Source organism: Melanotaenia boesemani, chromosome 13 (genome assembly GCF_017639745.1).
Source record: "Melanotaenia boesemani isolate fMelBoe1 chromosome 13, fMelBoe1.pri, whole genome shotgun sequence".
NCBI lineage: Eukaryota > Metazoa > Chordata > Actinopteri > Atheriniformes > Melanotaeniidae > Melanotaenia > Melanotaenia boesemani.
The window spans coordinates 25,372,653-25,398,694 of NC_055694.1; the positions used below are offsets into that span (position 1 = coordinate 25,372,653).

General features: G+C 36.9%; 1 protein-coding gene across 1 annotated transcript in view; it reads left to right on the forward strand.

Annotated features, from left to right (window-relative positions):
• The first annotated feature begins 10,714 nt into the window (after positions 1–10,714).
• The window catches only part of LOC121651269 (vitamin D3 receptor A), a 73,419-nt gene continuing 58,091 nt past the window's right edge, over positions 10,715–26,042 (forward strand). Inside the window, exons 1-2 of the mRNA XM_042003309.1 lie at positions 10,715–10,795; positions 11,724–11,906. The gene's annotated coding sequence lies outside the window, so the exon portion shown is untranslated. The remainder of the gene's footprint in view (positions 10,796–11,723; positions 11,907–26,042) is intronic.

The window sequence follows — 26,042 nt, forward strand, 5'->3', positions numbered from 1 at the left end:
ATGGCTGGCATCTTAATCCTGACCCCTAGATGTCAGTAATTGTTACACACAGTTCCTTTAAGTGGGCTGTGTGTAATAAATAAGCAGAAGTGTATGTGCACACAGCATGAACAGCTGCAGATGCTGTCATTACAAATGATGACAGTTTAATTTGGGTTCATCCTTTGAGTGCTTACCCCACTTCTTCCCCCGTGAACGGTCTCTGCTGCACAGTGGTGACAATCACGGACATTTATGATCAAACATTTACCCGAGTTATGTCAGCAAGCTAACAGCGCTGTGAAGGAAGCTCTCGCCAGCCTTGCTGTCTCCTTTTCAGTGTATTTTGAATGAAAGTGAATCAAACATTTGCATATTGTTTTGTTCCTTTTAAATTCTAAACAAATTTTACCTGAAACTGAAATTTTAGAGACTGTTTTAGATGTTCATTGACAGACTGGCCAAGCTTGTATTGTTTTGTTTTATTTTTTTCTTCACTGTCAAACACACGCACACCCACACACACACATAAAATAATCCCTTCTCCCCTCTCACATGAAAGATTTAACTTGAGCAGGCCAGGGAGCTTATTGCTTTGCCTGGAGAGTCTTAACAATACCATGTCTCCTTCTTATACCACCACTTTTGAAAACTCTAGGTTTAAAAAATTCAGATGAAGTCTAACTTAACTGCATACCAGACGGTTAGTTATGTAGTAGAACTTCATCATTGATGCAAATTTTTAAAAAACAGTTTTTATAGAGCGAAGGTCATTATTTTTCAAAGAAAGTCACTGACATTTTATCCTGTTTTGGTATGTAAGCTACACGCCACGTATTTGTGTTTTTTAATGTGCTGAATTTTATTCAGTGTACGCATCTGTGTGATTTATTTCTAGGTTTAGAAGCTGTTGGCACTCCAGTGTGTAATTTTCTATGTATAACTTTGTCTCTGAGGCATTACAGTCAGAGTAGTTGTTTATGTTTTTCGTCTTTGGTGTTTTTTTTAAGTGAAAACATGCATAAACATGCACCACACACAAAGTAGAAATACGCAGATACATGCAAGCTTTAAAACGTGCATCTGCACACGTGACTCAGTGAGTGCATACATTTATGTAGTTTTCCATTTGCCTATACAGCTGGAGAAGAGCTCCACTCATATGAGTCTACCCCCTACCTCTTTGAACCTTTCCTCCTCTTGTCTCTTTTTTTCTCTCTGGGGAAATTAGGCAGGATAATGGAGAAAGGTGAAAATCTGGAGCTTATACAGATTTGCACCTGTTGTCTTAGAGGAGGAACAAAACATTCAAGACAACCTGGAGTCCACTGGGGTATAGCCAAACACATAGAGACACAAAAAAATCACCTTTGTATATATCATCAAACACACCCAGACATGCTGTCTTACACCCTTCAAATGTTCTTGTAGTCTTAACGAGTGCAGCAGCCATCTGTTTGCACACATGCAGACAATAAAAACAGAAGATAATCATGTAAAATAAAACTCGTTAGGCATTACTGCTGCGGCTGCAGAGTGAATCTGTAAAACACTTGTTAATCTGTGTTTTTTTAGCTAATTCATTAATTATGCATATAAATTAAACACAAAAATGTAAAGGAAAAAGCAACACAGAGACCACCAAACTACAGATTACAGAAATACACACTGTATATTAAATAAGTGTTGATGTCTTATCCTAATGTATATTCCTGCAGTCACATGCCATGTGTTCTTTTAAACCCATGGGGCTTAACATGTGCTTCAGGATGGTAAGATCCGTGTCACATGGGTGGGCTCATAAATGGACTAGTTCATGCAAGAAAATAGAATTATGCATATCAACCAGAGGAACTGTGTAGTAATAGAAATGTTGCATATTTGTATGTCGTAAAAGCTCCCCAGAAGTAGCAGTGCGTATGGGAAATAATCCATAAAAATGTGGATTTTAAGGTCTCCTGACAGAATCAAAGTTTTGCAATGGGTGGCAGAGTTAGCAATAAAACAAAATGTGAAGGAGAAAAATACCTGCTGTTGCCTTACATGCTGTCGCATGTGAGATATTAAAGCATGGGTGTGTCAGCTGGACCAAAATGACACTGCTGACATTTTTAGGAGGATTTCCAGAGAAAAAAAGCAAAAAAAGCAAAGAAAACAAACAGTGAAAAAGTGTGCATCACACTGCCAAAAAGGCTGTTCAACGTACTGTGAGCCACCAGTCAATAAAAAATAAAATGACCAGCAATGATAGGTTGAAGACGAACGGGTTGGAGGAAAAATGGCACCATCCTCTTCTTTACTGCCAGTTTCCAGCTGTGGAAAACAAGTGTGTGGTGTGTGGTGTACTACATAAATACAGGGATCCTGGGAAATTGCCAATATGAGCGAAAGCATATGATTTCATAGTAAACTGCAATCAGTTCAACATGAGGCAAAAATGCCACTTAAAGTCTCAAAACGAGGACTTGAAATGTGCTCTAAAAAGAGATCTCACCCTGCCAGGCAGCTCTGCCGGATCCGAGTTATTAAAAGGCAATCCTCATCTTTTATGCATCAAGTTTATATCACAGCAGCAGCTGTTGTGGCAGGGGATCCTCATCAAAAAGTGAGGTCTGAAGGTGGGCTTTAACACTGGCACTCCTGTCATGTGACAGTCCATTTTGGGTTCTGACGCAGTGCTGCAGCAGCATTGCATTACACCGTTACATGAAACAAGGAGTAAGTAATGAAAGCCATTTGCAGAGGATATCTGGTAAAATACAAAGGAAGAGGATGCATCTTGGTGAAGAAGAATACAGCAGTAAGAGCAGATGTTTAATTACATTTTCTGCACAAAAGCGCCATCTTTTCCTTTTTTTTTTTTTTTTGTAGGAGGTGATCTTCAGTGTTTTCAAACCCAGATAGATTTATTTGAAGCTGTAATTTAGGCTTCCTCTTTGCCACTTCCCACTGGGGCAGAGGTCATGAGGGACCAGAGGAAAAGGGAGGGGTGGTAGGAATGAAGGCTGAAAAAGAGGAGAGACCCAGCATTGTCATTCTTTTTAAAGAATGTCGCAGGATCACACATAAGCAGAGTTGAATATCATTCCCATTTCATCCCCAGTTTCCCTTTTCCCCCAAAGATTGTCAATTTTTATTAAAACTGTGATTGTTGCACCATAAAGAGTGACTTAAACATTATATTTGCTTTGGGAACTGAGGAGAGACAACACAGGCTAAGAGCATGCATCGCTGCAATAAACAAAGACCAGAGCACAAAGAAGTGGGGGTTTGGTGTTGTGCAACAGACTGACATTGACCAGGGTTGTCTAATGATGACGCGGCAGTCCATTGTCTCATCCGTCTGCAGTGTCTGCACCCTCTGCTTGACTATTTCTGTCTTCTCTTTCTCTGTCAGTTATCCTCACATTCATGTTTGTTCGCACATATCACATCAGTGTTGTGAGGATAATCCTTGTGATAATCTTGTACATAATTTCTTAGCTTAAAGTCATGCTACTGTTAATAAATAAACAAAAAATAATCATGCTGTAAAGATTAACTTACAAATATGTTTTACAAACAGATTTTTTTATCCATACATTAAATGTAAAGGAGCCTTTTGAATGCAGTGTTTAATTTACATCTAAGTTTGCATCCACCTCATTTAATTACATTTGATATAACATAATAGAAAAACCCTGCAATCAATAGTTCTTATTACGGTGAATGTAAAGTATTTATTACAGCTGGATGGAAAATGTATGTGACATTAACATATACAAGTCATTAGATACAGAGAAACATGACTGAGTGTTTATGACTAATGGTTAGTGATATCTTAGGATGATTTTGACATTAACGTGTTGATATAAATTAACAAAAGGACTTCAATTATTATGGTAATGTAGAAAAATCATAAACATTTGGAGGTTTTGGAATTAAAACTAGTGTAATTTGAAGAAAATATAAAATATGCTATAATTGTTCAGATGTCTCTCTTTCTATAAATCTGGGCCTTTGCTTTTCATTTATCATAAAAATTTCTTAAAGTTTTATTTACATCATAAACTACCACATATTTGAGAATGGAATTATTTAGCTTCAAATATAGACTGACTAAACATATAAAATGCTTTAACAGTTTCATTAAAGCCTTGAAGGAAACCGATATATAATGAGATTAATCACTGTTTTTATGTACAGTTTTGAGTTATTTGATCATTTCCTTTCAAGCCATTTCAGACTCAAAATAAACAACATTTTGGAAGAAATATAATTTATTTAAACCACTGTTATAAATTCCCTCTTTTTTAAATAAAAAATTTTAAAAATGTGAATACTCTAAGAGTTATGTCATTCAGTTTGTGCATCTCCAGTTGTGATTTTTGTTTGTTTATTTTTCACAAATCTTTGTTATTAGTGCAGCAGATTAATTTAACTGGCGTAACTATGTTTAACTAAATCAGTATCTGTTTATTCAAAGCTGTAAACAGCTGTGCAGTGTGCTTATGTTACAGCAGAGCAGCGTTTTAAAAGCGAAGGACCACAATATTTCAGTTATTTGGTTAAAAATAAACTTTTTCTGTTCCGCACTCAGGAAACTGATGGAAACTCTTTCTTACACTTGCTGCAAGCAGGTGTTTTGCTATGCAAAACTGAACTGCATTCATTGTGGCTGGAAGTGTCTTTGCTGGGAGTGTATCCGGTCTCCAGCGCAGCCACTTCACAATAAACGCTTCCTGAAGAGCTGAAACAAGTGGAAGTAATCCATCAAATATATTTCATCCTCAGCCAAGATGAACTGGTGTTTACCTTGTATCATGCTTTGGATCAACAGCGAAGGAAGAATTGAAGTCACTTTATTGCAAAGGCAGAACTTTTACACTGCGCAAAGGGTGAAGAAATAAAGGGACCTCTAGACATATGGAAAAATAAAGTTTATCTGCGCAGGTAACACGTTTTTATAGCATAACTTTTTGGTTTAAGAGTTTGTTGAACCACTAAATATTTCATGAGCACAGCTGCTATGACATTTAAAAAGCAGAGGAGAAAACAGACGTGCATCATCCTCAAAAACTAGACTATTCAGAACTTTTTTTTACGACATGAAACGGATCCATCACATAAAAATTGGTCAAGTTTCATATTTTCTCTTACACAACGTTTTGGTTTAAATGTTACATTAAGTGTACTGCAGCGTCAGTGGGATCCTGGTGGTCAGGTGTTTGTTTTTATGGTTTAGTCTCAGGATTTTCCTTTATGTGGTTTAAAAGGAATTTAACTGAGAACTACTGGAGAAAATGGTTTGCTGCCCAACAGCTAGTGTCTGCTTAGCAAAAAAAAAAAAAAAAAAACATGCTCCATTAAATGAATAATATGATACATTTAGCTGGTATTTCTATAAAGTACCAGTCAAAAGTATGGACACATCCCATTCATTTTGAATGAGTAAATGTTTTCAAACTACCTAAACTAGTGACGCCTGACTTCTCCATTAAAGCCACTATGAGGCTGACATTAGTGATTTTGAGGGGAATTTGAATGTTTTACATTTTTTAACAATACAATAAACTTTGGTAAATAAAATCAAGTTACAAATATTTTGTGCCTGTGCAGTCCACAAAGCTTCAGATAAATGTGATATGTGATGAAAGTGATGTGATCAAGGATGACCGAGGAAACCTCTGTCTTATTATACAAAATATTTACTGAAGCTTTATCAGCTTGAAGAACACACAGACACACTATTCAGTTTCAGTGTGTCTTCATGCAGGACTTTGAATAGTGACGTAAAAACAAGCCACACATGTTGCCATTTTTTTTTTTTTTTTTCGTATTTTAAGACATGTCAAATACAGCTGGCTGTTCAGAATTTAAATAAAATGTTTGAGGCACTTAAATCAGCAAAGACTCTGTAAAATACAGAATAAAGTGATAGAAGACTTGACCCTGAATAAGTTAAAAGTAGTTTGTGGCAGTAAGCAGATGAAAGCAGCTCAAGCTGGACGCTCTGTTTGACATGTGTCTGACACACAGGAAAACAATCAGGTGATTTTGGCTGGTGCATGGTGTCAGAGATGTAGCCTGAACTTAACTGAAGAAACAGAAAAAACTGTGTTTACTAGCAATAGTTTTTTAAAGCCTTTGCTTTCTGCTACATAATTGTGTCTCTAATTCTGTGCTGCATCCAGTCTTTGGTTTTCAGCTGTCTCTTGCATCCACAGTTCCTCTAATTCTTTTCACAATTTCTTGTTCACAGTGTGCCAAAAAAAACTGTATGATTCAGAAAAAAAAAAAAAAAAAAAAAAAATTAAAGCATCTCATTATATTTTTTTATTATACTTTACAGTTTCCCAAGGTTTTGGGACTTGGTTGTGTTGCATGTCTAAACAGGGCAAGAAGGCATGTCGACCATTCAAGGCCTTTCTCCTAAACTTAGAAAAGAGAAGTGCTCAGAGTGTTTGGTGTCTTCTGGCAGGAGGAAAATCCTATGCAATTAGAAATGAAATATCCCTGTGGGAAAATATATTACTTATGTAATGCACATCCATACTGTAACACTGCTTTTAATATGAAAAGGTTTAATGAATTGGAATGGAAAGTGATTACAATTTTTAAAGAGACCATGTGGAAGGAACTGTGTACAGTACAAGCTCTGCTCAGCTTTCAAAATTCCTCATGCCTGAGTGGAAAGAATGCAGACACTTTTTTTTTTTTTTGAACATCAGTCACATTTATTGTTTGAATGGTAAATGGCCTTCCATTTTATAGTCTTTTTAAAGCCTTTATTACCGTTAAAAACACTGCGCCACATCCACTCACATCTTCATATTTAGTACACAGTGTGCTATTCTCTAACACACACTCCACTGAACACATCAGAGGCAATGCAGAAGCCAGTATCTCCCTTACATGTATAGAAATAACCAGAGAAAGAACCACCTGTTATTCTGACTGGTGGACAACTGCTGCTCCTCCACAGACAAGGTTGAGGATTGCATTGTAGTGCAGTAGCAAAGGAGCATAAAAACCTAAAATGAAGACACATAGAAGCCTGATTGTTATTACAACAGTTCTTTCTCTGCTCTGTGTGATACTGTGCATGGCCAAAGCAGCTGTAACATCCCCTGGAAACTTGGGGCACATGCAAACGACACTGCAGCCGATCTTCAGGCCGCACACTGAGAAGCTGATCAAAGTCTGTGTTTGCCAAGTGCTGTAGCATTCCTTTGGGTTTGTGCAATTGCACTGCTCCTTGTGCTGTTGTTTGCAGCTGAAAAATCAGTGTGAGGACTGCATTCATCCAAGTTAAATCCAGTCATGTATGAGAGCCAGTGGGCCATGGCTCGGCCTGCCTGCGACTATTTGCTTTTCCAGCTGTTTCCTAGACTCACCCGGTAAGTGGGAGAGAAAGTGGTGTAGTTGTGCATGTGTGTGTTGGTGTGGAGGTGGGGGCGTAAAAGCGAGATGGAGAGTTCTAGGAAGGAAGCTAGTGAGGAAGAGAGGGCTACAGAGAAAGTGTGTGTGCTTGTGTGTGTGCAAGTTAAGTCAGAGTGCCTCCTGTTCTTGTTGCACTATAGTGTGTTTGCACAGTGGAAACACTCCTAGACAACTAAAGCACCTCACACAGTATATGCTCTCTGTCTGTCTCTCACAAACACACACACACACACAACCACAGATGAAGATGGAGCCCCATGTGCGCATGCCCCCAAAAGAAACACGCCCATATGCATCGCTGCCCCTCACATACACTGATCCGCCTCTCAGACACAAAGCCACAAGGGATGGCCTAGATTCCAGCACATGCACACACAGGCAGCCACACATACGCACACATATAAATCCAAACTATACTGACTAAGTATGAGAAAACAAAGGAACAGCTTTAGTTTGAAGGTTCGGACTATAACATCTCCAGGAGTCACAACTTATGTTTGCACACTTGCAATGTTTTTCATGTATTTTTGTTTCATTGTTCATAGGAGCTGCAAATATGCTCTTGGTCAAACGTATTCAGCGTTATATAAAGACCATATTTTCTCCATAATCATCCATGTCTGACGTTCATTCTTGTGGAGTCAAAAATGATTATCACAATGATGACTATAACAGTTGGTGGAGCCAGAAGAAAGCTAAACCAGAGCCCCAACAACATTCTTCTGAAAGAGCAAGAGGGACAAACAAACTGAAGAAAAGCTGGTTTCACACACAAAAGAAGTCTGTTCCACAGTTGTCACTTCACTTTAGTCGCATGTTGTCACACAGGTCATTTTAGCTTTAAATGCCCTGACTTACCTGCCTTTTAGATTTTTGTCAAAGCAGTATAAACTATAGAAATTAAATTTGTAAGAAAATTTTAAAAATGAGTGGTTTAATTTAAGCTGAGTGTGATATAACAACTAAATATCTCTGTATAACACTAAAATGCATAGACTGATATAGAAAAGTTCCAGAAAAACATGTCAAGGAAAGTTGTGAAGTTTTCTAAAATGCTGCAAAAACTTAAATAGATAATTTGTTAATTAATTTACACCTTTTAATTAACAGCAGGCCTTGCAGAGACCTCCAAAAGGGCAAGTGCTCAAAGTCAAAAAAGAGGCACATCAAACCTGATTATAAAAGACTGCATGTGAGGCAGGAATTCGGTAATGACACAGCTGCAACGGTTGCAATGAACTTCATGTATTAACACAATGTACTATTATATACTGCAATACAGATAGATGTTATTTTAACATGGACATCACAATTACAACCCAGATGCAAAGTAAAGAAGGGGAAAGTATGGGGACATCGTGGCAGGGAAGAGTGAAAGAAAAATCAGTAAATAAAAAGAATCTGTACAGAGCAGCCCAGTATTTTAATGTTTTTAGTGTCCTTTAATTAGGCCTGTATCCTCTAGTTTGCTCAACTAAACTTGCAGAGTACAGAGTGAAGATATTCCTGGCTCATCCAGAACACCACAGTATCAGCAAATTCTAACGTGAAACTAGACATTAAAAAGAAGAGGGGAGAGATATTACCTTAGTGTTACCTGCCACCATGGAAAGAAGCAAAGTCTGCTAACTCTTCTAGGAAGTGCCTTACTATCGTAAACCACACTACATTAGGATTCACCCCCTTGTTTGTTTGTGTGTGTGTGTGTGTGTGTGTGTGTATGTGTTTTTGGTACCTATAAAAGATATTTCACCTATTTGCAGCTCATGCAGCACGTTCTATTTTTCATTTGATTTAAGTTTAATTTTTTATTTATTTATTATTTTGCTGAATGCTTCCCTCTTTGTGAGGCATATTTTCACTGAAGAATAAAATATTACGACTAATAATAGAATAGGAATTCATTAAATCTGTTACTTTAAATAATTAATTAATAATAGTTACTAGTTACTTTCTATATAAGGAGTGTACTACTAGGATGAAAGTACAGATTACTTAAAACTTCCTTATAAGACAGAGTTGGTCAGTGTAGACTCTAAAAATAATTTATTTGCACTTATATCTGTTGCATAAAGGTTTAAATGAATTAGTAAGGAACAGATTTATGTTGTTTCATTTGTGAAAGCTTGAAAGCTAGTCCAGCAAACCAGAGTGGTAATGTGATTAATGATTTTCCATGAAACTCACTGTGGTCATAAAATTGGTGCAACTGAATAAAACAGTGAATTCTTTAATACGTTTTTCCTCTTACAGCAGCCTCAACATTCAACAAAACTTGTATTATTTGACATGTGCTTTAACGGTACTATGTTTAAATCAATTCACAATATGTTTTAAATTAAAATCTCACTGGTTTTAGAATAAAATGTAGAGACTCATATATTGATTTTTGTCATGGTGTCAACTTGGACCTCTTCTGGTTACTAAAAGGTTGTGGGTTGGTTTCTATAAACAACTAAAGGCCCAAAATCCACTTGATATGTTCTTCATAAAGAACAAAACATATACCAGCTGCTACAGGCTACTGCTGAGCACTGGTCCATCAGGGAAGAGATGATATTAAAGGAGAATCACTACTAATTACATCGTGGTTAATGTGATGATTGAAGTGTTTTAATAATATCTCCCAGGGGTGACACAGTATATCACCACAGGGTCGGATCTCTGAATTCTTCTACCATGAAGACAAATTAGGTCTGCTGTGCCTCCATATATACATCGTGAAAAGACTAATGGGTTTGTAAAAATGTTTTGCCACTTATCTCTGTTGCTCGTGGTATATGTATAGGCTATACTGTACTATCAGTTACCACAAGCATCCAAGACAGAGACCAGACAGAGAGACAGGGTGCTGGAACTTTCATATATTATGTATAGGTAAATCATAAATGGTTAATGATGAGAAATGTGAGTATATTTAAGTTTAAAACACAACAGCAAAATGGAAAATTTCACCTTGTGAATGCACCTAAAATGACAATAACTCTTGTGAAACTTACCTCATGTGTGTATGTAAACATGTTGCCTGAAAATAGAAGGTGAATAAAATACTTGTAATTATTTCAAACACTGTGGTATTTTAATTTCTTTTATGGGAAATGTTTACTATCTATCAGGCTGTTTGCTACGTCACGACACACCCCTATATGGTAGGGAGACAGCTGAAAACGGAACTCGAGACTGATAAGCTGCTCAGCCAATTGAAACACACACCATTCCAGAGTGGAGAGCTGTGATTGGACGCTGTTGGGATCGTATATACGTATAGATATGCCTGACTGGCGAGCTGTGGGGGCGGGGCAATGTAGAAGTGCTGTCCATCTGTGTTGATACAGATCTAAAAAAAATTGGACTAACGGAGTGTCTGCCTACGTTGCTCTTCGTGTGGACTAATGTAAGTTATTTTACACTTCCCCGTGCCTGCGGTGTCGTCCCGTTTAGTCAGAGGTGTTATAACACTGTTGTAGCTATGTACTTAACGCTCTTTCTCGTTTCGTTTAGCTGGGAAGTGCCGTGTAGCACACGCGCTTCTGAGGCCAGTTAAGTGTGCTGCTGTTAACGTAGCGCTAGCTGTTGTGATTGCTCTCCAGCGGGCTGCAATATTTTGACATACCGATGACATTAACAATGTATTCAGTCAGCCTGGGCGTAATGTCATTGTGTAGAAACAATTCACGACCGTCCCGAAACTGTAACACAATAATATTCGCAATAAAATGCACAATATGTGAAAACTGCAGGGCATTTTCCACATATCGCTGATAGCCCACCGCTCATCTTTTTGCTAGCCCCTTTTTTCCCCGAGCCCAGTCCGGTCTGCTCATGTGTAGAAAAAAGAGACGGCAACGCTCCTTTAAAAATGTGACAATTTAACACGGTTGTGTGTATTGGCACGTATACAAACCTTGTAACCTGACTTAATTCGTGTCACAAATGGTCAGCTCTGAATCTCATCTAGTTTGCTAAGGGCTTTTCCTTCTAATACTCTCTCTCTCTGACATCGCGGTTTTGTGAGGGTAGCAAGCAGTGGAAAAATATAAAAACTTGAAAGTTTTGGTTGAATGAAGTGTTACATCATGTGTGACTGGTGCGTGTGTGCCGAATCTCCCACATGACCCTAAACGATTCGCGAAAGGTCCAAAGTCTCTTTCCCGATGGTGCTTAAACTGAGCGACCGGCGAATTGCCAGATTTACTGAATGACGTTTGGCTTGACGGAACAGTGTGTCCAGGCAAAAAATAACGGGACGGCACCCACCCCCACCTACGCTGACCGTTGCGTGGCTCATCCTAACTCACCTCTCTTCTCGTCTCTCTTGACAGTTTTGCTTTATACTCTGGAAATATATATATGTATATATATATATATATATATATATTCTTTTTTTCAACGTGGGAAATTTGTGTTAAAGCCACCATCTGGTTCGTGAAATTGTGAGGACCTGGCTGTAATATTTGCTCTCCCCTTATCTACTCCACAAAGTGAAGGTTGATATGACAACTCAGGTAAGAAAAAACAAATCTTTCTTTAGCATTCGGTGTGATGTACTGTCTCCTCAATATTGTATTATATTGGAAAAAGAATTAAAAAATCTTGTCGCTCTTTTTTGTTTACCTAACATATAGTGTTTACATTGAGACCACGTGGTATTCTACATTTCAGGTTCTGCACTAACCTTATTAATTTATATGTGATGCTATTGTCATAGGCAAGTGCATCCTTTCACATTTCACATGTGTGTCTGCTTGCCTGCATCAGGACTAGCGTGCAAATCACTATAAATTTAAACAAGTAGATGCAACTAAAATTGCAGTATTTCTTTAAGTTAACTTTTTAATTACATTGAATTTAAATAGACAAGAAGGAAGATATGTGGTTTAAAATTACACGGAGGTGTTGCATGCCTTCTTTCCTGGAGGCCGACTGTCTGTTGTGGTGGAGACTGCAGGGATTACAAATGGACAGAGTAACAGTAGAGCTGAGTTTAGGGGAATGTGTGCAAGTCTGTGGCTGTAGTACAATGAAAAATTATTCTTTTATTCTGGTTGGTGTCATATCCTATGTCTATATTTAGACATAGTACATTTAAATAGAAAGTACAGTATAGAGAATGCACACTGATGTCATCAATGCACACAGTTGTGGAAGCATTTCACCATTTTTGGAGTACCTGTGGTCTGATGCTGTGCAGTGAATATGTTGGATAAACATCCCAGAGATCAGTGGACTTCTGCAGAAACCTTTCCAGGTGATGTACTACTGACTGACTGTGGTTTGAATATAAAGGACAGTCTGGGCTTTATGTGCACAGAACATGACTGCATTTACAAAATGTCAGCTATGAACGGGATGATGAGAGAACAGGTGAGGTGGTGCACCTGAGGCTTAAGGTAGAAAGCGTTACTGGCTACAGACGCAGTACTCATAGTAGCAGTGATAGTAGTGATTTTAAATGGAAGGTACCGATCTGGATGACACTTCCATGTGCAGATGAGAACATCACTTTCCTCCACTAGATTGTGATCATTTGTTGTTCTCTGATTAACACGAGTCCCAGTGTTGTTCTGTCAGACATTCAGTACTGTTTAGTCTTTTCAGATGTTTCAGAGGAGATCTGCCATCAGATTCAGTAAAGTTTTTTTGTATATTTTATTGTTCTTGTAATAAATAAATATACATTTAATGATCAGTAGTTTTGCTTATCAGTTATCATTAATTTATAATTTCATGTGATGAGATTATGTAAATTTTACCTACAATTTCCATGCTTTTCTAAATGGACTCTTATTTATTTTTAGCAGTGTGTGTAAAACTGCAGCTTTGCTATGTTTTTATTGTTTAATTGGACTCAAATGGGTTGTTACAGTTTGTGTACCTTTTGCTGCCAGGGCTGCCACAGCATTGCGAAATTTGAGTTTTATTCTTTGAAGAACATGTGGCTTTTTCTCCCAGATTACGCTTTTGTTGCATCATTTGCTTGTGTTTTTGCACCCTATGATCTTACCAGGTTGGTGTTGTACTAAGCTGTGAGAAAACACGCCGTGCTACCCACAACAGAATTCACGGACCTCCCATTGCTCATGCCGACTGCTTTATACATCCTCTGAGTCAGCGTTAAGTTTGTCAAAGTTCTCAGTAAAGCTAGGGGTTGAGATGCATTGCCATATAAGGGACAATCTGTCATTTTGCTTTATTGATTTTATAATATAAAGTCCTCCCTCCCACCTATTACCTCAGTGGGATATGGAGGGGCTTTTTCTGTAATGAGGTGCTTAGTGGAACACATTGTGCTTGAGAGGTTTTTACTCTGCTGAGTTACAGGCAGGTTGTAAAATGATAACAGATGTACACGGTCTTCAAGGTGTAGTGTACTATTTTGAAATGTAGGCGAGCTCCAAGCAGTAAGGAATGCATTTGTGCATATGTGCATGTACACCCACACATGTAAATGCCTATAGGGATATACATGCTTCTTTGTTATGCGTTAGATTTTTCAGTGGCTTTGTGCAGTTCACAGGGTTTGAGGCTACCTTCAGACTGTGCAGTCATGTGTCACTGCAACACACACTTTTACTATCGCATGACTTTAAATTGATCTTGATCACAGTCTCTCAAGGTGCTGTCATGTGCAGAATACAAATTTGAGGTTTTGTTAAGTAATTCCAGTTCGAAATTAACAGTGCAATTAATTCAGTTTTAACATTAAGAGAGAAAAAGCAAGATAATGGAAAGAAGACAGTTTTGCAGTCTTATATTTCACAATATTTTAATTTAGCTTTGTGTCATAAATCCAGAGCCCCCTCTTCCCTGCACAGCGATGCAATTTCACCCCCTCTTTTAACACTGGCACCCCGCCAGGCTCTGCCATGTTTTGTGTCGCGCGAGCCAAGTCTGCCGTTGTTTGGGCCCCTTGATGCCACCGTCTGCCTCTCGCTGTGGGGGCTGCTGTCTGAAAAGGCTGAAACAGGCTGGAAAAAAAAAAAAAAAAAAAAAAAAGTTCATACCTTAAATTCTTCTTGCTTATCAAAGTACTTATCAAGGATGGTTGAACTATATTAGGGCTATAGGATTAAAGTGTTTGTACTTTAGAGACTAGCTCTCAAAAGAAAAAAGGTTCCCGGTGACACTATGAAACTAAGGGGATAAAAGTTGAGGAAAAAAAAAAAAACTGCAGTTTGATAACTTTTATTTCAGCAGAGAGCAATCCTGTTTGACCTGATCAAGTAAGATCTGATGCCAGTTTTAATTGTTGCAACAACTCTGATGGTAGATATCACAGAGCTCTTATCAACAGTAAACTATATTGTTGCCTTTAAGGATTTTATAGCAGGCATTTGCTGCCTTTACATAGAGCGCTTTTGATCCGATTGAACGTCCAGTCTGAAGAAAAATGTGTCATATAAACACCTCAGTTGATCCGGTCTGCCTCGATCGGAATTGAGAGGCGTGGTTTCTATGGTGTGTGTTCTTTCTGCGCATGCTTGAACCACGTGAATCACCCAGACCGTCTGTGGTGTGCACAGAACAGACATGATGTGAAATCTGACCAGTAGCTTCCACATTAAAAGCAAGTGCGTATTCCAAAGAACTTTGGTTTCTCTGATGCGGATCAAAAAAGTGAACTCTGGTTCACCCATAAATGTAGTTCTTGATTAGCTTCAAGTGAACCAAATAAAGGAAGCTGACTACAATGCAAAGGGCGTTGTGAGTAAACGCAACCAATACGTAGGCTCATCTGGCCGGAAGAAATGTCTCGCGGTCAGATGTGGAAGAACTCTGTAAAAGTTGTTAGAAATTTGGTTGACTCAAGACTGCTAGGACCTGATGCAGCGCCATGTTTTAATGTTATGTTTTAATAAAGTTTTCTGATTCTGAAGTTTTGTGCTTATGTGGTGGAAGAAGTTGTCCTGGATTAGCCAATAGACGAGTTTTCTTTGTTGTTTGTTCTTGACAAATTTGAGAAACCATGTTGTACGTTTCCACTCGGAAAGTAGTGAAGTTGTCAAACAATGCATTAATGCATTAATCACCTTTTTATAACCGCATAGAGCTGATGTGAATCATAATTGAATCAGGATGTGCCTGAAGATTCCTACTTATAGTAAACATGTCAGCTGGAATTTCTGGTCAGATTTGTTTTAGTTGTAAATGTATTTATTGTCTGTCCCATGCCGTATAGATACAAATACATGCAGAGAAAAGTCTAAAGAATAATGACAGTGCCAGTAAACTCTCGTTTTTGCTTTTTGTTCATCAATGCTGATTATTCAGTAATTAGGCTCGGCACTTTTCTGTTCTCTTGTTATTGCAATAGTTTTTATTTCCTGAGCTTTCACTATGCCTGTCACATTGGCCACAGTCACATGATGTTTTTTAATTTAGAATTATTTATTCAGAATTTAATAATTTGGAATAAAGTATTCTCCTTCGCATTTACATGGAAATGATTTAAAATCAGAATAAACCAGCAACTTACTTTGAATTTAAATTTAATTCGGAATCGTCATTTTCATTCGGATTTAGGTGCTTACAGTGTCATTTTTAATCTATTTAAACAAGATTTAAATTTTATTCTGAATAAAGGGGGATTAAAACTCATGTAAACATGGCCATTATGGTGGTCGTACTAATAGGTTTCTCTTCTGCCCATTTCAAACACATCACTCCTTGTAAGATAAAGGTTTCCCTCCCCCGAAGGGAAAGACCGGAAAGACAGCAGATGTTTGCAACAAAAAGTAGAAACTTTGAAGAACTGATTGGAGATTGAATCATTAGTGTGATGAACTGGGAAAAGAGTTAGAAAAATTACTTTCTTTGTCTTTCTTTGTGGCATTCAACTTTAGGAGATTGTTTATATATATAAAAATCCTGTATTCCCGTAATCCAAAGTCTTCTCCCTCCTTAATACGAACGTGCTAAACAGGAGCTAATGAATTCCTTATGTAAGGTAATTGTGAAGCTACAACATAAATGTAGTAGCTTTAGTGTTGTGGCTGATGTGATTATGTCTTGTTTAAAGGCCCGAAGGGGCTTGGAAAGATAAGCGTCAATAATGACTCACCTCACAGTTTAAGGTCACAGGTTAACATACAAGTATTTGTCACAAAATTACAGGTTCACAGAGTTTTATTTTTCACATGGTGGTGTAAGATCAAAGGGTTCATGCACTATGTTATGGTTTGGGGTAGCTTAGCTTAACAGTGTAGAGGTTAGAGCTCAATTTCCACCAGACAAAAATGCATTCGACACTGGAAATAACTTTAAACACAGAGGTCAGACACACACAATTATTTCACTTTGTGGTGAAATCTGGGTAGTTTTTTTTTATTTTAATAATTTGTTTTACTTTGTTGTCAAGAATGCAACAGAGGATTTTTTTTGGTAGATGGTTTCTATATTTTATATCTTAGTCTTCTTTTCCCCCTCTCTTCACTCTCCTTATTTCTTCTGTTCACTCTCTTCTTTATCCCCCCACCCTGGCAGGTCCAGCATTAATGTATAAATTCAGCAACAAATTAAGAAAAATACTTAAGTAGTAGCCATTTCGCTATAAAGCTCCTCTTGGCAAAGCAGATTTGTTTGGCACAAAACGGAAGCCAGACCATCAGTTTGCTCCCTATGATGCTGGACATGACAAGGTTAAAAGAAAAAAGTGTCAATGTTTTTTCCGTAACATGTCAATAAAAATGGTGATTACTGTAAATCTACGGAATATTTGAAATATTGAATGTTTGAAATAGGCCAGCCAAACATTATTATGTTTCTGTTTACCTCAAAATAAAATGCAGGCCTCTTTTTCTTTTCCTCTGGGAGGCCCAGACGGACTGTAACATGGCTGTAGAACAGCTCAACTTCTTAAGTGGAAGTGGAAACTGCGGTTAACATCAGTCTGTTTTGCAGACAGGAGATCTGCAAAGGTGTATATTTTACAGAGTTGTGAAGGCCTTCAATATTCACTTTGAAGTAACAGATAATACTCTGCCTGTGTAAATATGGAAAAAGCAACAGCATTGTAAGCTTAGATAACATGTTGGAAGTAAGCAAAGATCAGAGAAGTCATGCAATAAACTGAATTATTGAAAGCAAGGTTTGTTTTTTTTATGTGCAGTGTCTAACATTTTGCTGCCAAAGGCTGTTGGAGAATCGTCTCCTACATTGGAGATTCCCCGGCCACCCCCAATGCCTCACAAATTATTCTTTTAAAAGTTAATTATCACATCGCATTTTATGCTTTGAATGCTAATTAGGCTAAATAATGTGTATTTGTTCTTTGGATAAGCTGAAAAGCAGTCCATTGGGCCAGATCAACCCTACTGCAAATCAGTTTATTTACAAACCTGTATTTACAAGCCTATATTATTTACAAACTTCTTATTTTTTTGTTTTATTTTTGTCTCCCAATGAGACATTTGCAGTGATTACTGTGGTCAGTTTTATTAAAGTATGATATGATTGAATAGTAATAGAATGAGTAGAAAATAGTAAAGCTCCCAGTTTTTTCCACGTCACAGAAAATGCAAGCCCCAAACAAGAAAGGAAGTTTCCCAGTGTGTCCTGAAATACACAGCTCATTCAATGACTTTAATTTAGCTTAATTAGAATCAGACTGGGAAACTCTGTTTCCCACACATAGACTACACATGGGTGGGCTAGCTGTGTGTATTTATATCCTGCTCAGAGTATTAAGTTACTCATTTATATGCTTAATTTTCTACAAATTAAAGTTTGTACATTTTCATTGAATTTAGGAGCCGGTGATGCTTCTCTCACTTTATCTAAACTACTGACCCTGGATTATCTATAATTTCCTCCACTGAGTGCTGGATCAAAGAGGCGTCATGATCAACAGGAAGACTGTAACTTGACTCATTTAGTGACTGCTCCCTCACAATATCAAATACAGTGGAAAACACAGAACTCTGTAATAAAGAGAATTCTTTGTGCAGTCGGAAGCCTTTCGTAACAAACCCTGCTTTCTGTGTTGACGATTAGACTCACTTTCCATTGATTTAAACAGAGGTCTTTTAATTAGACTAATGTGAGGGCTCACACGGACGTGTTTTACGACCACGCTAAAAGCATGCCTGGCTCATTACTGAGGTTACTAATTAAGCCAGCATGCGTGTATGTGCGTGTATGTTTGTGTGTATTAGTATGGATGTTTTAACTTTTTGTATAGTCAGAATTCATCTACATTTCCAACCTCCATCTTCTCTTTTAACACTCCAGACTTTTTTTTTTTTCTTGTAAAATCTTTTCAGTCAAAAGGTTTGAACATGAGTTTTCCATAAAGAAAAAAAAAGATTTGAATTGATAGCAAATTATATAGTGTTTTGTTTTTTTATTTTTTAACATCTACACAGTTTATTATTTCAGTGATCTTTTTGTCCAGAGGGAAAAGATGCTCTCTGGTGTTTTGTCTTGCATCTAAGGACAAGAGATGGAAGACTTTGTGTATCTATTCCACTTAAATATTTATTATTAAGAGCAGAATGAGTCTTTCCAAAAGAAGAATAAAAATTGAGATAGCACTAGTTGACCAGTTTCTGTCTTATCTTTAGATAATCTGTCTAGAAAATTTTCTTCTGCAGCTATATTACAAATGTCTTTGTAAATATGTAAAATTTATTCTATTCTATTTTATTTTTTAGTTCTATATATCAATGTGATCTCTAAATTCTATGTTTTTATCCTGGTTTTCGTCCCTGAGATTGTTTTTTATTTATTTATTTTTTATCCAGATCTTATTTAATTTAATCTTTTTACTTGTCCTTGCTGCTGCTATATTTGTGAATGGCAGAACACTGAGCACCTTTTAAGTTTTGTTTTTATTTTTGTCTTGTCACCTGATCAAGTACCAGTCTGTCAGGTTCAATGTTTTGTTATGAAATGCCAAATACTATCATTGTTTCTACAAAACAAATCTACCCACAGGTATTAATAAAGTAACCTTGAACATTCTGGTGGTATTTTATTATTTTAATTACATTATGTATGTATCTGTAACATTTTTGTCTGAAATACACTATAATTGTGAGAACACATTAATTTAATTTTTGGTACATTTAGTACATTTTGCATGTGAACAGATTAGACAAGTTTTATATTCTCCAAATCTCATCCACTTAAAAATGGGAATGCAGTGAAGGTATGATGTGATTTTTCACTACTCACAGAGAGGGTGTTAACATTTTTGGCCGTTGCATGGACTTGCCCTGGTTTGAGAGGGACTCTCAGAACACTTCAGTGAGCCACGGCTTCTGTCTGCCTTCTAGCTCACTCTTTCTGTCTGTCTTCAGAGGCCCACTACAAGGGGCTGTGAGTGAACCGCTTACCGTCCCCCTCAACCACCCCCAAGCCTCCATTCCTTATTTTCACTTTTCCTGGTGCTACAGTAGCACAGAGAGGGAGAGGCAAGCCCACAGAGGGAGATTGGTTGGAACCCAACAGGCCTCCACAGGAGGCTCCACCTACTTTATCCAGCTTGAGGGATAACGGTTCATGACCGGATGCCCTGCTGCATGCATGCTCCAAATGCAATTTAAGTCAATATCCTTTATTACTATTGACGTAAATATTTCATGCCTGACTGTCTCTCTCGCTTGCTTCTTTCTGGTTGATACGTGTCCATTCACAACAATGGATCCTGGGTAATTTCTGGCCAGTGGTTTGATGCCAGCAGGCCAAGGCCCAGTGAGTTTTGGCTTGGATTTCTAGTGCTTTCACTCTCTACTTCTCTCTTTCTCTCTCTCACAAACACACACACATACATTGCTGTCCACAGATCTGTTAACAACTCCTTTTGTTGTCCAGTCTTTTTTTAGCTTGTCTTTAATAACTCTATTGGACTACTTTAGAGCTGATTTTGCCTTGATAATTGCTCTTATTGACACGATCTAGTAAAATAAATAAAATGTTTGAAAATCTTACAGTTGGATTCCTGATACCTGGCCATTATATCCATGCTTTAAATTTATGCTAATCCTTGTTTCAAGGTAATATGCTCACATATTGTGTTGGATCTTATTGTGTAAATACAAAACAAGTAATACAAACAGTCCAAGATATCAGTTCTAGGGATACCAGATATTTGTCATGTTGATGGCATAATGCACTCAGTTTTAGAGAACTGATTTCTGTTAGTCATGATAATGCCTTTTAAATCTGACACTTTTTCCTGTGCTTTACATTGTTTCTCATTTTGTAATGCACTCCATTTATAACATGCGTCTCCTGCTGTCTGTTAGACTTCTTTAATTAATTTTAATTTTAATTTTAATTAATAAAGGTCATATGCTACAAAAAATAGATCATACTATGCTGTTTTTTTTTCTTTGAAAGTTTTGGTTTGAATGCTTTCCTACAGGCAAATAAATGGAGGATATGTGCAGTTCCGAAATTGGTTTCAAATGAGATCCCTGGTAGCTATTGAAACTTAAATTGAGTTAACATGCTCTCTCTAACTCTTTCAACAGCTGGTTACGGCCTCACTTTGGCAGAACGGATGTTTTCAATTGCTTTTAGTTGGTCAATCAGTCTGTCAGCAGGTTTATGCAAAAGCTTCCAAATTGAGTTTCATGAATTTGGGTAGTGAGGAGGAACATAAACAAAGGAAGAGCTTATTGAATTTAGATTTGAATCCAAATAATTTTAGAAAAATACACTGGAATTTATCAGTGATTATTATGATTTATAAATGTTTGTGATCTTCTCAATGTTTGTTAGAGGTCTGTGACTTGCTGTTGTCACGTCTGTTGTCTGCCTCATTATTGTCATACTGTGTATTTTTCTTGTTATGGCTTGCGTTTGTTATTATCTGGTTCCCTTTGTTCTTCCTCATGCAGTGTTTTGCATTATTTAGTGTATAACAACTGCTTTTGGCAGGATCCATAGTCTGCTCGGGTCAAACTTGCTTTTTAAGTACATCGATCAAGCCTTGTTGTATTTGATCAGAAATTACATTCGAAGAGAGAGTGTGCTTATTTGTGGGCTATATTGTTGGTTCTCTTTGTTTACACTATTTGTTTTCCACTGAGATATCACAGATGTGGTTTATGTTTTAATATAGTAATGTGAATATATTTCACCAGCTATAGATTAAGAATTATAATCCTGTGATATCAAAAATGTTTTCTAAGGTTAAAAATAGTACAAGTGAATGAACAAATGGATAAATGATTTGTTGCTCTATTATCTGGTCCAGTAAGAAAAATCAGGAAAACTGAAAGTGGATCTGAGATTTTTTGTAACAAGGCTTGATGGAGAAGCAGAAGCAAATGTGGGGTCAGCAGATTGCAAAGCACTCTGGGAATGCTGTGAAACATGAACTATAGGATAGGACATTAAGGCTGATCGGTGGAAGTAAAACTCAAACTTGCCTGTAATTTTATAACCAATAAAATGCTGTTGTTGCAGTCATGATTCTTCCTTGTTGCCTAAGTCATCCGGGAAAGTAATAAAAATGACATGTTACTTGTAGCTGGATCATGTTCTCAGATCTCCGGATGAACAAAAGATGGACAAACAAACTAAAGTAATAACAAAAGATGTTGTTTTCCCACCCATATGCACTGCAGTTATAAAATATTTTAGACGTTTACCAGAGAAATGGAACAAAGAAAACCAATTTAATCTGGACTTCTTTCAGAGATTTTCCAACCAGTCCCCCAATGGGCTGTTTGGAGGATCAGCAGGTGAGACTGTTTGTAGACTTCAAATTTTCTTTAGCTGCCACACATTTACAGCAAGTAAACAAATGTGTGAATATGTGTCCTAGTAGGAGATTCTCTGACTCCTTACTCTCAACTCGTTGCATACTGGTAATGTATTCAGATATATGCAGCTTTGATATGGACACAATCTTAATGTATTGTACAGAAAACAAAAGCATTTCCACATCAAACTATCGTCTTCATTATCAGACTCCTTCTTGCCGTAGAGAACCTCCTCTACGCCCTTCACCTTGCATTTTCAGATGTCAGTCTCATCTTAAGCAGCAAATTTCCTGTTAAGGATTAAATCTGTTTACTGCAACTAACTGAAATGTGCAGACCAAATTTTTTGCACATTCTCCGGAAAAACGCAATTGTTCATTTGTGTATTTATTTATTTATCCAGATAGAGTTAAGTTTGGATCAGGTATTAAACTTTGGACAAGCAAAGATAAATTTTAGTGATAGGCTCCCTGCAGCTGAGAGAGGCAGGTCTTTAATTTTAATTGGCCACGCTCTGTTGTTGTTTGGCCAAAAATAAATTGTAACAAACTGTTCTACAGTTTTCTAATGTACGTTTTCAGCTATCTGTAATTTGAAGCAGCCTTTAAACAAGCAAAACTGTAAATTGCAAAGAGTCTGTGGTTGTTGCAGTAATGTCAGAATGGCCACTTCATCGGCCCGTATGCGCCAGAATACTGTTTATTACTTTGTGAAATGTCCTGTTGAGTCTAAAGCAGCAGCACAAATGTCCTGAGAACAAATCTGCAATGGTACAATTACAAGAATGTAAATCCCTTTGTTTTTGGTCATTGAAGTGAGATATTTCATGTACAAAGAGTACCATGCAATTTGACACTGACATGTTTGATTGTTTTACTATTTCTTCTTTTGCACATTTCAACTAAAATGTCACAGTGACTTTGAGGTTAACAGCATTTGAAGCTTTTTGCTTCCGTGTTGTGTGAACCGTAAAAGGTTGACCTGACCTGGTTGCCTTTTAATTATGCATAGTTCTGAGTTTTATGAACATGTAGCAGGACACTGATGTTCGACATGTTACACAAGCAACCAATGTGTTTTTTCCCCTATTGTGGCCAAAGAATGGAATGTTTTTCACTGTTCAAGTTAGGTTGTCTGACCTCAGTCTGACTGAATAGAGAAATGGTACCCACAAACCACACTTTTTTTTTTTTTTTAATCATCAAAAGAGAGAGACTAACAGTTTACAACTTAAATACATAAATATACCCCTTTTATATTGAAAGTGTCAATGTTAATGTTTAAATGTCCAAATGGCTTTTCTTGGTTCACCAGAAATGATAAAAATCCCAGCCACAGCTATATAGATGCTTTTATTAGCCACCATCATTAATTCTGCCTCTTATTTGGCAGGGAGATAAGGGCAGCAGGGAGAGGAGAGATTTTAATTCAGAAGACAGACAGAAGACAGAAAAAGAATACACAGATGTGCCAAATAATTGTTATTTTGGTAGTGCTTGTATTTAAGGCAAATATAACTGTAGACAGCCTTGGTTGTTTTATAAACCCTTGGCGATCACAATACTATGAATAAGCCTGCTAATATGTAACTCAAGGGGAAAAAAAGGAAAAAAAAAATGACTACTCTATATTTACCATGATCATGTACTTAAGTCAGGATGTTATGATTCTTTGTCCTTAGTTTTGGCCACTTCTGTTTGATAGACTTAATGTTTTGACATGAAGAAATGAAATAGAGAAGTATGGGATGAAGTTAGTTTTTTAGGTGTTATCTCATTAGAAACTAACCACACTCTAGTGACATAAACAAGAAAATTTGCACCTAGTCGATAACGTCTGTTCAGTGGTTAAAAGAGCAAAGGATAGATGTCAGTTTTAAAGAAAGTAGTGCCCAGCACTACTTTCTTTAAAACTGACTGACTGACTGACTGAGTTAAGGTGTTTTTGTCAACACACACAATGTTATTTGTGTGTTGACAAAAACACCGTAACTCACTATGAGGGCAATGAAACCGAGCGTTTGTTCAGACAGATGGACACAAGCCCTGCAGATAGATAGATAGATAGATAGATAGATAGATAGATAGATAGATAGATAGATAGATAGTGAGAGAGAGAGAGAGAGAGAGAGAATGTTTATACATTCAGAGGCAGATAATATGTGTCTGAGCAACAACTGAGTATAGTATAGTATTCACTTGTTTGTTAAAATTTTAATGTATTCAATCTCCTTGACTTTAACATGACTCTGGACTTCATTATGCAGCTTCATTCTGACAACATGATTCTGTGTGAGTGTGTTGATATTTGTGTAAATGTGTGTCTGTATGCAGAGGCGCAGACAGCAGGGGAAAGTGGTTTTGTTTTCTGATGATTTGTAGTTGATTACCCTTATAAAACAAGCGAGAAACTCAGCAGCCGCAACAAGTTTAACCAAGGTAATGATTTATACTCCTTCAGTCGTCCATCTTTCTCTCTGCTCTCCATATGCTGTTAGTTGCTTGTGGTTTTTTTGTATTCTGTAATTCTGTGTGCACATTAGTATTTTTCTGGCGATCTCTTGTCTGGCTGGGCAAAATGTAGTTGGCCTTCTTTGGAATTTGCACATACACATGCATGTTTGAGTAGACACTCAAAAGTGCTTTTGTCCATGCAAATTTGACAAAGAGAAACAAATGAAAGCACAACGTTTGAACACATGTTTTGCTCAGCCTAGTCCCTCCCCATTCCCACTTGTTTACAGTTGTGCTGGTCGTAATGGAATTAAAGCTGTCACTCAGAATCGGTCTGCTTTCACATGTGGTGATTCAGACTGTTTGTGAAATATAGTCATCATGTTTGACAGACATAAACTTTAAATACCTGCTGAAAATCATGCTTCTGATAGAAAAACCTAAAAGTTTATTAACTCTTGTTCATCTGTAGGGGTGTTTTAGTGGCTCTAAGTGGCTTAATTTTTGCTTTTTTGTTACCATCAAATGATGAAAAGGTTGCAGAGCAGTACTGATATTTGTAGTGTTAAAAGAGTTGGATTCCCTGACACTCATGACAGTTTTTAAGGGTAATAATGGACTGTGCATAAAAGATGGACAAAGTCATCATGACTTAATATTGACTGTGTCCTTTGAAATGCTGAAACCAAAGGTTTAAAAAAGCTGGACTTGGATTATATATTTCAGGGGAATTTTGAAAATGTGGAAGTCTGCATTGCTTTTTATGGCAGATCTTGGGAAAGTCTTTTGGTAATCAAGCATTATTCTTCTGTCAATCAAGTAATCAGATTAAACAAATATTGCCTCATTAGGCAATAAGCAAAAACAAGCAATAATAAGTTGAACTAATCATTTGTTTTCTTTTTAGAAAATGCATCAGATTTAGTTGATAAACTGCATACATCTAAAAGGTTGTAAGTAAATACAGCTCAGCTTGTTGCTAAGTTTATTAAAATATTTATCTTCATTATTCATTATTTTTTTATTTACCATACCATTTTATTTTTTCAAAGTGCTTATGTACACTAAATGTAAGATAGGGAAAAAAAACTTATAATGGCACAAATATAGAGCAGGAATTAAAATACAAATTAAGAAAAAATATGAAAATAGAACAGCTGTTGACTAACTCATAGGAGTTATAGAAATTTATTGTAAGTGTTCATATAAAAGATAAAAAGAAACATGAACCAGGAATTAAAGGTGTGTTTTAGTTTTACTGCTGTAATTCATAATAATTATGTATGGAGAATAGCTAGATCAGATAAAGAAGAAGAAGAAGAAAAAGCAATAAAGTTAATCTTAACCTGAGACAAACGCTCCCAAGTACACTGAACATTTAGGAAATTCCAATCCTATGGCAAAGATGTGTAAACAATATTTATTATATTCTTTTTTTTTCTTGCTACTGCTTTTCCCCTTTTCTCCTAAGCAA